The 15,584-nt window shown below is 41.8% G+C and overlaps 1 pseudogene; it reads right to left on the bottom strand.

Moving 5' to 3' along the window:
* The window catches only part of LOC144752698 (uncharacterized), a 48,943-nt pseudogene extending 33,874 nt beyond the window's left edge, over positions 1–15,069 (bottom strand).
* Between the last annotated feature and the right edge of the window lie 515 nt (positions 15,070–15,584).

The following is a 15,584-nucleotide window of genomic DNA, read 5'->3' as shown; positions in this document are numbered from 1 at the left end:
AGGCCAGAATCTTCCACCCTCATCCTTCTTTTTTCTTATCTTGAAACATCTGATATTATCATAAACATGTTTTTCCAGAACAAGTAACCAAAAACAAGTTTATAATCTTCCTCCTTAAAAGAAGTCAACACCAATACTCCAAATGGTCCGCATCATTGGTGCTTTCGCTCCTCCTTATCCTCTCCGTTTATTGTTGACCACGTCATACAATATAATATAAACACATGAATAAACTGGGTTGGTTTCGTGTGGTAATATTAGCCTCCTTGTCTTTAATAAAATCCAGATTTTCTGACCATTAAAGCTGGGTGAAATCTACATTTTATGTCAAGACCAGAAGCTAACATTATTGCAAGTTCAACGTTTTTTTTTAGCAAACAACATGTTGCATTTTCAACAGGCTTGAAATAATATTTGCAAAATGTTGTATTGTTTGGCCAAACAGCACATCTCATAATATTCTGTAATGTGCCCCCTGACATAAATGCTTGTGAAGCCGATGCACCTCTCACAGAATGTGCTCCAAGCAAACTCGCATCCACTCCTGAATTCCTCATTGCCTCTTTTACCAATCTCGCTAGAGTTGGAGATGACACACCCCTATGAGAAGTTCTAAAAGAAATCAACAATTGTTTTACATCTGACGCTCTCAAATGTAGCGTTCTCGCTTCATACTCTCTACGCAACGCACCAAACAATTTTTCATGGTTATCGAAATATGGGTAAAATATAGCATGAGAATTTGTCTTTGTGCGTTTGTTTGAATAAAAACACACACAATATTCTCGTCTGCTACTCTTCTAAAGGAGATTAGGCATAATAAGACTGATCATTTAGGGATAAAGACTTAATAGATTGCTTAATAGATTGTTATTCCCCAATCCATCTAAATACTTTAACACTTTTGTCAGATCCCAAACAGAGTTATATCTTGAAACCGGCGGTTTTGATATCCTTATACTCCTCATAAGTCTCTTCACCAAGTCTTCCTGCCCCGCAGAAATGCCATTGATGAGACGGAGACCCGCCGCGATTGCTGATTGGTGAACATTATTTGTTCTACAAGACAATTCTCTTGCAATCCTCTAACAAATAGTTAGCTATCGTCACGATATCCACTGAAACGTGATCAAAATCTTTCTCAACACACCAGCAAATCCATCTTTTCCATGCCAATCCTATATCTTTTACATTTTCCATGTGCCCAAGATTCCTAATAAGATTTTATGTTGTTTGTGAAAGTCCTGGCACCTCCCATACTCTCCTAAAATCCTCCTTGCCATCATTCACAACTGTCCCTCTAACAGCAGATTGTGTTGTTCCCCTGTTGGTCCCTCTAGAATCCCTGGCAGCAGTATTGGATAATCTATCATCATTTGTAGCAAAGTAGGTTACTATACTTGTAACTTCCAAAGTGGTGTCACCAGCGCCACGGTCTGCTTCCACCTGCAGACCATCATAGCTACTCGAGTTATCATTGAAAATGGTCAAAAATCATAGCCCTTCAGACCACTCCAGTCCTGTCTGAAAGCATCTTTCCCTGCCGACTCCGGATCAGAACGCCAGCTGTAAAAACATCTTCAACTGGGTATTCAACCTGTCCGCAAACAGATCCACCTGACAAGGGCCCCAAATTTCCATCAATTTTAAGAATACTGCTCTGTCTAGTCCAGTTGCTTGAGTCTCCTTGAGTGCCAATTTGCTTCCGAATTTCTCAAACCTGGGATATGTTTTGCCTGCACTACAATGTTCTGTATCAAGCAATAATCCCAAAACACCTTGTCCAGATCTGCCAAATATTTTGACTTTGGATCGCCTAACTTGTTCACATACCTCACAGCAGACACATTGTCCATCTGCAACACAATTGAACATTTTGCATTGCCCTATGTAAAACTTGTTATCACAAATGAACTTGCCATCAGTGTAGACGTTATCAAGGTACAAATGGTGGCTTCTGTTAAACAGACCTCTAGCAAGATCCCACACAATTCTCTTTGAAACTCCAAAAGTGGACGGACAACCAGGGAGGTCAATAGTCCAATCTCTACCAGTATACACCCAGACATTAAAAACATATCCTGTCCTACTCTCAGACAACATATACAGCTTAATTCCATAATGTGCCCTCTTGCTAGGAATGTACTGCCTAAAAACCAAAATGGCCCTTGAGCAGGACCAAAGACTCATCAATAGATATTTATTTCCCTGGATCTACAAAGTGATCAAGAACAGGCCGCATCTTAAAAAGACGGTCACAGTCAGGGTGATCTCGTGGCAACGCCAAAGTATTATTAACAAAATGCAGCATCCGAAGCAAAAGTAAATACCAATCTCGGGTCCTAATTGCAGGAAATATGACCGTTGCCATCAAGGGGCTGGTAGACCAGTGTGAAGCCGTTGTGGTAGCAAGCCTCAGCCAGGCCTACTCGTGCAAGGGATTCGCCCTTTTCTGCTTAGAGTCCTTAGACCAATAATAAGAAGTTGGCACAGAAACTGGAATAGAAAAGACAGAGTTTATTAAACCTCAAACATATCTTGTCAATAGGCAGATTTCAAGAGCAGTTGACAGGAAGGTAGGTAGGACAGAGCACATGGCATACAAAATGGCCGACAGAAATACAAAATGGATTCGGTAAACGGGCAAGATAATCTCTAAATGCAAGATGTCTTCTGCTAATGCTTAATCTAATCGCTGCTGAATTACAACACCATGGACGACTTCAAGCCCATCAAAAATGTCAAACCCAAAAACTTCTTAATCTCGTCCAGATTTGTGGGAGTCCACCGGGTAGCTCTAGAGTTTGGCATAAGTCTGGCACTATTGTCCCTCAAAAACTGTTCAGCATATAAATTAATCTGCTCAACAATCTCAGCCAAAATACATCACCCATGAACAACTAAAAAAACTGTATAGGCAAAAAAAATTGCAACCCACTCTACACCCTGCATCGCCATTAAAGGCAGGCAACACCGGATGCACCATGTTTGGATCAACCCAGAGTCCCGCACTTCTAGTAGGAAGCCTTGCAGCCTTAGGCTGCACTACCGATGTCTCTTGCTGCACCATCAGCACATAAATGCCCCCCTCTAAAACAGGCACTTCATCCGCACTGAGAGTAGCTTCATCTGCACTGAGAGTAGCTTCATCATCCAATGATTCCATGTGGAGAGAAAGCTCACTGCCTGAATATTCCCCTCCCTCCTCTCCCTCAGATGCACTGTCAGTCTCATAATCCTGCTCAGAGGAAGATTCAAGAAGCATACCAACCACCTGCTGAGCAGTCATTCTACGGCTAGCCATAATCCTTACTAATATAGGTAAGTTGTCAAACAAGTCAACAACAACAAACACTTTGTAAAATAAGTAATAAAGAAAATGTGTCTTATCAGAAAGACCTATGTACTCCAAAACGATACAACTCACTTGCCAAAAGCAGCTAGACTCATCACCACCTACTCTGCACAGACACAGTAAGGATCAACAATATCCCACTAAAAAAGAAAATAAAATGACACATAAGGCAATGCAAAACACATTGCAAAGAATTTCATGCTCAAAACACTAACTAAATACGCTGCCATTATGACCACTTACAAAAAATTAATTCATACATGACAATAATACTAATTTGGAGTAAATACAACAAAAATGTTTTTCTCACCAAAAAATGCAACTACGCAAAACTGCAGAACAAACACTGCCGAAACCGCAAACAGGAATCAAAAGCTTTACTCTAGAATAGAAAGGAGAGCTAAAACATTACAATCACAAATGCCAATAATGCACTAGTCCACATAGTATCCAACAGCCAAGCAAAGGTGGTAGGTGGGCCTAAAAGCATAAGGCCGATCTGCCCCACAGGGAGCAGAAACAGCCAAAAAATTCTCCCTCCTAAAGGGGGAGCGACCCTTGCCCAAGGGGTCACTCCTCAACACCAAAATTTAAAAAGCACTGGTGTCTAGTGGCTTCTGCCCCCCTACGGGACAGATGGACCTGAAAACATATGACCGATCTGCCCCCAAAGGGGCAGAAACAACCACAATAAATAATCCAGAAAGGGGAGCACCCCTTGCCCAAGGGGCCGCTCCCAACAACACAAAAACAATCCCTGGTGGCCTAGTGGGCATACAATAAAATTAATTGTTTATTTGGGTCGATCTGCCCTTCCAAGGGGTCAGAAACTGCCCAAATAAATGCTCCCAAAAGGGAGCAACCCTTGCCAAAGGGGCCGTTCCCCTAAAACATTGCTACCCCAAGGGGAGAGACCCTTGCCGAAGGGGCCGCTCCCCAACAACACTAAAACAATCCCTGGTGTCTAATGGCTGCTGCCCCCCTTGGGGACAGATGGGCCTAGACTCTCACAAGGCCAATCTGCTACATTTATGTATAGCTGTTTTTATATTTCCCTTTTAATTACTCATTGCCCTTTTAATTGTACTGTGTATTTTTAATTATGGCACATGCATTGCAGTTGTGATTAGATCACATAGAATGGTTTATCTGACATTCTTTGCTTGAACCTCTGCAACAGCAGTACTGTGCTCATCCTATTAAACTGGAGTTTAATCTTTCCTGGATTTCAAGTCTACTTCTTTTGGAATTCTACATTTTGGTGACGAGGGACCCTGTACGAGCTACTATTGGAGCACAGGAGCGATACTATTCATTTTGGGATCATTCTTTGGAACATTTATTTCATTTAATCTGCCCGCAGCTGGAATTGGTATGCTTTACGTGAATAATTAGCCAATATTATTCATCTCCGTTTTTCTCCGGATTTCATAACTTGTTTCTGCACTTGGGAACTGTTTTTTGAACAAATTAGTGATTATTGGCTTTGGCATCTTTCAAACGCTTCATTACCTGCCTCGAGGATTCTTCGGTGATATTAGACGCGCTGTGTTCTCCGAGCACGCGTTGCCAAGGACATCATTGTTCCATACTGCCTGCTGGAATGAATCACTCACGACGCTCAAAAGTGAAGACAGACTGATGTGCTACCTGTTTACATCACGTCACCACCGCGTCAACGTCATCACGTTTGCGGCCATTTTGTTTTCGGTTTCCATAGATACTCACCGCGTCTTTTTAACATTGCGATGTGCACTGCAAGTTAATTTCCTTCAGTACTGCATCGCCGATGCACACGGCAAAATATTGACTTTAATACCGGCATCGATAATTTGGATTGGAAAGTGCCTGTAAAACCACCCTTTTCATCGCCGATGCGCACGGCAGCGCAATTAAGTTCCAAGGTATTTGGTGCACAACGCTGATGCACACAGCTGGGACATTACAAAATGTAATATATTGTGCTATTTATTTAAGTAGCAATATGTGCCCCCAACTCTTCTTGGGGGCACATATTTTTGTAGTATTTACTTACCGTGTCAATTCATTTGGTACTTGGTGTGCATTTATAACTTTTCATTTTAAGTATCAGTATGCAGTTTGATCCACCCACGAAATTCCTACAATCAAAAGGTGAACCTCCATTCTATGGACTAGATGGAAGGAGGAATTTTTGACGTATTTGAAAGCGATTGATGGGGAGACAGTGGGTAATGAGAGGGAAAAAAGTATTTTATTGCATTGCTTAGGCTCAGAAGGTCAAGCTGTCTTTAGAACATTACCTGTTGCATCTGGTGAACTTAGTACATTCGAAGAGGCACTCATGAGAATGGAGACTTGTTTCAAACCTACAACTAGTATTGCGCTCAACAGATATAAATTCTACACTAGGGCTCAAAGGGAAACTGAAACATTCGATAATTTTTTTGACCGCTCTCAGGAGTCTTGTAATTTCTTGTCATTTTGGCAGTCTGGGTGATGAAATGATTAGAGATCAAATTATTGTCAATGTTAAGAGCAAGAAAACCCAAGAACAGTTGTGGATTTTAGGTAATCCTAATTTGAATGACACAATTGTTACAGCAAAAGCTTTCAAGCAGTCTGATAAGTGGAGAAAAACTATTTGAGATGTGGGTGCTAAAGGTGACAGCAGTAAATGCATCGATGAAGTTTGTGCAGTGAAAAAAGTGTTTACCAAGACACATCACCAGAGCAATAGAGAAACTAGAAATATTGTTTGTTTTAGGTGGGGGATTACTAACCACGTAGCTTTGTTTAAATTTTGTCCTGCCATAGGAAAAGAGTGTATAAAATGTGGAAGGATTGGACATTTTGCTAAGGCGTGTAAAGATGACCGTAGAAGGACTATTGATACACATAAAAACATAAGTTCTAGAGGTAATGATGTTTCATTTGTGAGAGGGTTAACCATTCTGATGAAGAGTTAGTGAGAAAGATATTGCGGTTTCTATTATTGATGTATGTTCTTTAGAGGAGAATTTGAGTTCATCTAAGTGTAGTGTTAACATTTTTGAATGAAATATTGGATCTTATGGCAGATTCGGGTTAGCCGTGGACCATTATTACTGAAGGTTATTTTGAAGAAAAGTACGACAGTCATGTCTGTTAAGGATTTGCGCCCTTCTGATATTTTGGCTCAGAGTTTTGATGGTACTACTATTGGGCTGGCAGGTTATGTGGCTTCAGAAGTTGGATTCAAAGGAAGGACAGCTTTTATAAAGGTGTATGTTGCTAAGAAGGGTGTTAATGTTTTAGGATGGCGGGACCAATGGAGGTTAGGTATCCTTCTCAACCCACGTAACAAAGAACCTGTCATGATTATTGATTGGAGTGATAATGTTGGTGTTATAACTAAAACTAATGGTTCAGTTCCTGATACTTTAGGGAAACTCAAAGGTTTCGCTCATGAGATTAAGCTAAAGAAAGAACCTCTCCGGTTAAACAAAATTTTAGGAATGTGCCCATTAACGTGAGGGATGAATTAGGGAAACTTTTGAGAGGGATGCTTGATGAAGGTGTGATTTGAAGAAGTGGAGTCATCAAAGTTAGTTTCTCCAATTGTTTTGGCACGAAAATCTGACAATTCTTTTAGGCTGTGTGTTGATCTTTGTGCACTTAATGCTAACATTTTGATAGATTGCCATCCTTTACCGAATATTAATGAGGTAGTGAGCATGCTAGGAGGGGCCACAGTGTTCTCCACTTTGGACCTTAGGTCAGCTTATCATCAAATTGATTTAGCCAAAGATTCTTGCCATATGACTGCTTTTATCACGCCACAGGGTTTGTTCCAATTGAAGAGGATGCCTTTCGGACTCGCGTCTGCAGCATCTGTATTTCAGAGATCCCTTTCGGACTCGCGTCTGCAGCATCTGTATTTCAGAGATCCATGTGTATTTTGTTTAAATAAATGGAATTGTGCGTAAAATGTTTCCAAGATGACATTTTAATTTACTCACCAAAAAAGGCATCTTATTTGGAACATCTTAAAAAAGTATGTGGGATTCTCAAGGTTTATGGACCTACCTTAAAGAGAACCAAATGCAAGTTTTTCCAAGATTCGGTTGAGTACTTAGGACGCACACTCTCCAAAGAAGGAGTTGTTCCAAAGAAGTCACTAGTTGATGCTATACTTAAAGCACCTTCTCCTGATTTTAAAGAGAAACTTCTGTCTTTTTCATGACTTTGTGAGTATTACAGCTAATTCATAAAAGATTTTGCTTCAAAAATGGAGCCGTTAAGAGAACTAACTAGAAAAAATGTTGAGAGAGAGGTCTTTGCTGTGGTTTTGGCTCTGAGGAAGCGGAGGCCATACTTATTCGGCATTCATGTCACTGTTCGGACAGACCACAAGCCCCTTGTATGGCTAAAACAGATGAAGGGAGAAAACCCCAAACTTTTGAGGTGGTTCATTTCCCTACAGGGGATGGACTATACAGTGAAACATAGACCTGGGAGTAACCATGCCAATGCTGATGGACTCTCCAGATATTTCCACTTAGAGCATGAAAGACTCAAGTGGACAAGGTTAGTTTAATGTCCCTGCGTTTGGTTGGGGGGGGGGTTATGTAGGAGAGTAGGATCTGCTTCTTATAGTTACCCCCACATTTTGCTGATGTTTCACTGTTTTTCCTCTTTAGTCTGGCTGGGGCCCTGCTATCCAGGACCCCAGCCTACCTGCTTCCTCTCTAAAATGATTCCATGTACTTTAGGTACACTCCAGATTGCATTCTGGGGTACCCTTATAAGTCCTTATCATATGGTGTACTATGTACCCAGGACATAAGTACCCCAGAGGCCTACCAGGGGTTGCAGCATGTATTATGCCACTCCTGGAAAGCCTTCCAAAATGACACCACAGGTCTGCTACAGCAGCCTGTGTAAGGTGGTGTATGCACCCCATCACTCAGATATAGGTTTTCTATATCTACCTTATCACTGTACATATAAACCTATCAGTCACCCCTATGGCAGTCCTCATCAAACCTGAAGGCAGAGTGCTGGGTTTTGTGTGAGAGGGTGCCCATGCATGAGCAGGGACCCTCTGCAGCCTTCGAAATCTATTCTCCGGGGTTGTTCTGTGATGCAGCCAGACCATATACTCTTACGTGCATTATAACCTCGCGGTAAATGCTAACTTTGGAATGGCTGCAAGGAAACAGGTCTTGTTTAGTGTCAAACACTTTGGAATCATACCCTCCCCACCCCCGCCAGTCCTGGCGGCGGGAGTATGATCCCACCTTTCTAGAGGGAGAGACATGTCCACACCGGTACACCCGGTACCAGTTTAAAAAAAACCCTGGCATCACAAAATGGATGCCACAGACACAAGTCTGGCCTCCTGCGTCTGGACGAAACTCCGGCAGGGGAGGCCTGGACAATAGGTTTCCCGTCACAGGGAGGTTTCACCACCTCCCAGACAGGCTTCAGTGTATTGGGCCCAGTTCAAATTGGTTGCAGGGGGTACCAGCTCCTGCACTGGCGTGAAACTAGATGAAGGAAATGGGTGTAGTCACCCCTCTTTCCAAACCCTCCCATAGGTGGGTCCTCAGTGTTTGTCCCACCTCTTCTTTGGGTATAAGATAGGAACCCCTGGCAACAACACTTTAGATTACACCTGGACGAAACTCTAATACTGAATCCTGGAACTTCAACGACCTGCACGACGCTGGATGACTGACCCTTGGACTAAAGGAGTTACTCCCCTGCTTGGCAGGCACCAAAGACGCATCTGAACGGTTTGCATCTCCGAAACTCCCGCAGGACTCTGAAGATTTTGCAACCCAGGAGGTGGGTTTCCAGACTTCGCAGAGGCTAGCCCGAGCTCCCAGCAAAGCTGAGACCCGTACCCCTCATGGGGACCGTGGAACCGGAACTCCTGGACACCATGCACATTTGCAAGTGCATATGCTTCTTGGCAATCCTTGAGGCTGTGCTTTGGGTTACTTGTAGCCCAGACCCCGAGCAGCATTTCCACCTTACATTGTTGACCTACACTCCACGAATATTCCGTGAGCTGACTTCTTGTGATTTCTCTCGAGGTACCTTCGCGATCCCTGGTCTGTTGGCCTGTGGGTCCTTGAGGGGGAAACTTTTACTTTCCTTGGGCTTCCCTGGTTGCTCCAGACGTGCCCTGACTCTCCACCACTTGGTGAGTCACCTGGACCTTGCTGGTCTACACCGAAGTATTTTTTCTCTTCCTGCGTGGGTTGCTGTTGCCAAGGCTTGTTGTGTCCAATCCGGACACCGATGCCGCAGCACTCGACATCCTTCGTGGGACAGCTCAAATCCAGCTCCTGGTTGTCGTGGATGCCTCCTGGTCCTCGTGGCTGCAGAGTCAAGCTTCACCTCTTCGCACCTGAGCACCCGACATCGGTGGGCATTCGTCTATCGTGCCCCTGGTCACTGACAAGTGACCCAGTCTCTGTCCCCTCTGCTTTCAGGTACCTCACATCTTCGATCCAGGCTTGGATCACACCGGACACTTTTCTTCTCCACGGCAAAAACACTTTGTAGAGGATCGCCATTGAAATCAACGACGATTCCCAACACTATTTCACACCAATGCACCGGCTTCCCTGGGTGAGGTAACTCGAGTACTCTGGTGCTCCCGTGGTTGATGGCCCTAGAACCCCTTAAGTCTAAAGGGGTTTGCTCAAAGTCCTCTCCTAAGTGTCCTTTTTTCTTTAGGACTCCAACCGCGACTTTCCCCATAGAAGCGAAAGGCGTCCCGCGGCTGTGTTCTGACACTGCATGCGTCCCCTGTGGGTCCCCTGTGTCACTACCTTGGGTGGTTCCTTGTGGTTCCAGCGATTCTACAGGCTCTAGGTCTTGTCTAGTCAAGTCGTGATTCGTATACCACTTTCTTATTATGTGGTTCGGTTCCCCCCTGAGGCCCATTGTATATTGTGCTATTTACTGAAGTTCTATTGTGTTTAAATTGTGTACTTTGCTATGTAATCTCATAAAGAGATTACTAGAGAGTGTTTAGTAATAAATACATATATTTTTTATATATATCTGGTGTGGTTCTGCTTTCATTTAGCCATTCAAGAGATTACAATCTGGTAAACCAAGCTGCTCTACACTCCTTAAATACTTAGCCTGAAGGCTGCTCTCCATAGCTACCACTAGTATAGCTTTCAATAAAGGTTGACTTCAACCTATCATCAATAAGGATTGTTTGGACTGGTGCAAGGTGCCCACTAGAACTAATGGACAACATATGACAGGCCAACTTCTCACAGCAATTGTATGCTAAAAGGGAGTGATAGGACCTCTCTGTTAGACTGGATAATACTTCATAATGCCTATTGAATCGACCGCAATAGCTGCTAGCTGTCTGTGCGTTCCACTCTATATTGGCATTTAAAGAGTGTTGCATCATCTCTATTAGTTTACATCAAGGCATAACCTGGAAGATAGTGAGTATCATATGAGGTGAATGGTTGTGCTTGTATATGCCGCCCTTCACATGCGTGGAGATTACGATGAACATAAAGCAAATACCCCGGGATATTACAACTTCGTTAGCGTTAGGGGAATGTTGTGTTTCTGTAAAAACCACTCTTCCCTTGATTATTCAATCAATTTGCTGATATCTATTAAAAGAAGTGGTTATCAAGGGGTGGGGTTATAGGTCAGAACTTCTATACCAATAGTGCAGTGAGGTCACAAGGGCGTAGCAAACTAGTCCTTTTTGAGGTAGCGGACTACAGGCGCTGACGGCAGCACTGGAACCCTCCAGCCGGCATGAAGCTGACAATAGAGGAGACGGAGAGAGAGCCGCGACACGAGCAGGAAGAATGGGAGACCAAGCCATTGGGCCTCATTTAGGGTGGAAGAAGAGAAGGCCCAAACCAGAGGAAATCGACAGCTGCGGAGGGGGCCGCCCACAAAGAGGATGAACAACCTGCGGCGCAAAATGGCGATGGACGCCGACCCAAAGACTGAGACTATTATTAGAGATATTAACAAAAAAATAGGACTGGTCGTTAACTCCAAGATGGTGGCCATCTTTTAATAGTGTAGTGAAACTGTAGACAGATGAATGTCAAATAAAGTGTGCAGAGTGTGCAACACCTACACTGGAATCACTAACTCCTCTCAAGATCCAATAACAGGAAGTGCAAATGAAAAAATGTATGAGTAAATAGCTCAAACAGTGACAAAAGTCTTTCTACGGCTGTCATAAATGTATATTGAGAAGAAGAAATTCTCTTGAGCCTGAGTATTTGAGAGAAAGGAAAATTCTTGGTGAGATTGGGGGAATGGGGGAATAAACTGTTTAATGCCAATAAATTGTTCCAGTCTGTTTTCTTCTGATAAACAGAGGTTTCCAGCGCTATGTCTGTTTTTGTAATTTGTAGAAAACGTTTACGCTTTGTGCTAGTATCATGAGTGGATTGTATGCAAAATAAATTCTGATTCAACTCCTTTATTTTAATTTCCTGTTTTTCTTGGGCATTGTTCCAGATCAGAAAAATGTTGTCAATGAAGCGACAATAAAATATCAAGCTCGATTGCCATTCTGGGTCCGTTAAAATTTGGTCTTTCTCAAATTTGGACATGAAAACATTGGCATACGCCAGTGCACCGGCAAAACCCATTGATGTACCATTGATTTTTTTTATTTTTTTTTTTTTTTTTTTTTTTATTGGAACACAACAAGGAGAACACAAAAAGAAGCCCTTGAACATACAGAATACACAAGATAACCATTACAGAGTTCATAATTCAAAACAAATTTACATCCTGGGCGGGATAGAACACACAAGCAAACCAACTCAAATAAGATGCAACTAACGGATACGAGGATGATGAAGGACAAAAATAGGAGAAATACACAACTATAACCGCTACATTATACATTCTTAAGTCTCATAAAAATCAGAAAAAGCCCCCCAAATTTTCAATCCTAATCTTTTTTTCCGTCTTGATTCAGATAGCGAGAAGAGACTCCACTCTAGCTTATACAGTTTATATAATCGAGCTTGCCATTGTTGAAATAAAGGAGGTTTTTCTTGAAGCCATTCTGCCGCAATACATATCCTAGCGACTGTCATTATAACAAAAATAAACTGTCGAGAGCCGGTGATTTCCTTATTATGACCATCCTCCGGCATCCATCCTAACATCATCATTGAAGGAGTGATTTTTAGATCGACCTTAAAGATGATAGATACAAACTTTTCAATATCTTGAATGAATTTCCCTAATATGGGACAAGAAAAAAAAATATGTATACTGTCGGCATTATTCATTTGACAGCGAAAACATTTGCCATCGTGGCCTCTTCCCCACTTTAGCATTCGAGCCGGTGTATAATATAAATCAAAAAGGCTTTTGAAAAATTGCGCTTTCAAGTTAGCGGACATCAGTAAATCTTTAGACATCAAAATCAAATTTCCCACCTCAATATCATTATCTCCCAATAGTTCCCTCCATTTTCCTTGTACTTTATCCAGATCATCAGTTTTGCCTTCCAAAAACATCCGATAGAGAGCCCCTATCTTAACTTGCTGTGTTATACCTTCTACGATTTTATGTGCCCTTAAAGAGATTTTGTGTCTATTAAAATAATCTCGTATCTGTAAAAACTTGAAAAAAAAATCCCTGGTCAACCCATATTCTTCTGTCATTTCTGAAAACGATTTACATACTCCTGTATTCGAGAAAAAGTCTCCCAGCCTAAATACCCCTTTTCTTTGTAATTTCAGAGCAACTCCATCCCTAAATATAGTGGGTAAGAAACTAGCCGAGCAATAAGGTGTATAATATGAGACTTTTCTTACATCAATGAGACGGGCCACGAATTTCCACACTTTATGAGCACCTATAAGAACCTTAAATCGTGTCCTTTTGTAGTAGTTGCCATCTAATTCATTAAAAAACACTAGTTTGGATTGTGACCCCATCAAAATCTCAAATATAGAGGGACGGTTATGCATATCCTCCTGAGCATCTCTTATTAACAAAAATCTCATTTTTAACAGAAAACATACTACATAATACAAGAAAAAATCAGGTACCCCCAATCCACCCTTTTCAATTGGTAATGTAAGATATTTCATTGCCCGCCGGGGTTTCCCGGGATGCCAAATGAATTTATCACAAAGAGATTGTAGCGCCTGCAATTTAGTTTTCGGAAAATTCAAAGGTATAGATCGAAATAAATACAGAATTTTTGGAAGAACATTCATTTTGATAATGTTAGTCCTACCAATGATAGTCAAATATAACCGCTCCCATTTCTCCAATGAATTTTTGATTTTATGGAAAACATTACTCCAGTTAACATTGACCAACTCATCCATGTCCGTTTTGATGCGTATTCCTAAATATGTGACTTCATCAACCACCCTTTCGTCCCCCCACGTTATTGCACTGGAGCAAAGTATTTGAGTTTTAGAAGCGTTAAGCTTATAACCCGTTATCTTGCCGAACTCTTTAGCTAACCTCTCAATTTCCAAACTGGCAGTTTCCGGGTTTTCCGTCACAACTGCAATGTCATCCGCATATGCGAAGACAGAAAAAGAAAACTCTGCAACTATAAAGGGGGGGATTAACATATTCTGACTTAATAACTCAATAAAAGGGTTGATATATAATGCAAATAATAGAGGGGAGCATGGGCAGCCTTGACGGGTCCCTCTAGTGATATTAATCACATCGGACAATCCGCCCAAAGTGGATATCCTAGCTTTAGGTTGGAGATAAAGTGTTTTGATGGCCTTGACATATCTCGGACCAAAACCCATTTTTTCCATTAAAATCCATAAATACCCCCATGCCACCCGATCAAACGCTTTTTCAGCATCTAATAAAAAAAGAGCTAATTTTTTTTTGTGTACTGCAGCCAAATCAAACAGGGTAATAACTTTATTAATGTGCTCAGTTGTGCTTCTTCTAGGAATGAACCCATGCTGATGTCTGGACACTAGAGATGACACTACCGCGGACAGTCGAATAGCCAGAATCTTAGAGTAAATCTTGTTGTCAACGTTCAACAAGGAAATAGGTCTATAAGACCCTACCCTATCCGCAGGTTTATCTTTTTTGCAAAACACTACAATTGTAGCTTCGGCCCATGTAGCAGGTGGACTGCCACTCTGAGCAGCTAAAATTACCCGGTGTAACTCATCCTTAATATTAAGCATAAAGCGTTTGTATACTTCTGCAGGCAACCTATCGGGCCCTGCAGCTTTGCCCAGAGCTAAACTATTCACAGCCATTTCCACTTCCCCCAAAGTTATCGGTTGCTCAAGTTCATCTTCCATGGCAGGGTCTAATTTTTTCAAATCTGTGAGCATCCTGTCATACCATTGCTCCTCAGGCACTACAATGTCTTCCCTCGCATACAGTTGTGCATAATAAGTTTTGAAAATTCCCAATATACTTTCTTGATCATGATATATATTGCCATGAGAGTCTTCCATTGCCTTTATATATTCCACAGACTGTTTCATTCGGATTTTTGTCGCCAAAATCCGACCTATCCTTTCACCGTACTCATGGCTTGTCACTTTAGACGTTAAAAACTTTCTGGCGATTTCTTTGTCCCAGAATCCCAGGATGTTGGACCTGGCCTTAATAACCCCATTCTCCTCTTCCACCAATTCCACATTACCCGATGCAATTTTTCTGGTTAAAGAAAACTCAGCATTTCTCAGCACCTCATATAGCTTATCCATTTCCCTTTTTAATTTCTTGCGTTGGCCAAAAGCAAAATTAATACATTCTCCCCTAAACCCTGCTTTAAATGTATCCCATACCACAGAGATGCTAGCCGTACCACGATTTTCATTGAAAAAGGTTTGGATCCAACCCTGCATGTGTGAAATAAATTCAATATTTACACCCAATTTGCGATCATATGAAAAACTAGTTGGTATCTTACTTTTGGGTAAGTGGTGTATATCTACCACTAGTGGAGAGTGGTCCGAAGAAATTCGGGGGAAAGTTCTGATCTTCGTACCTTCAATCAAGTTTCGGGGTAGAAAAAAATAATCCAATCTAACTAATTTCTTGTGTGGATAAGAGTAGAATGTATATCCAGAATCCATATTTCTTAGGACCCCCCAAGTATCTACCATCCCTTGATCCTGTAATAAATTCCTAAGGGCAATATATACCTTACGCTTGCGACCCTGATATACTATTTGTGCTTCTCCTAATGCACTCGTACTCAAATTAATATTAATATCCC

The sequence above is a fragment of the Lissotriton helveticus genome, chromosome 5_1, assembly GCF_964261635.1.
Source record: "Lissotriton helveticus chromosome 5_1, aLisHel1.1, whole genome shotgun sequence".
Taxonomy (NCBI): Eukaryota; Metazoa; Chordata; class Amphibia; order Caudata; family Salamandridae; genus Lissotriton; species Lissotriton helveticus.
Note: the sequence above shows the minus strand (reverse complement) of the source record. Positions and strands in the feature narration are given on the sequence as shown.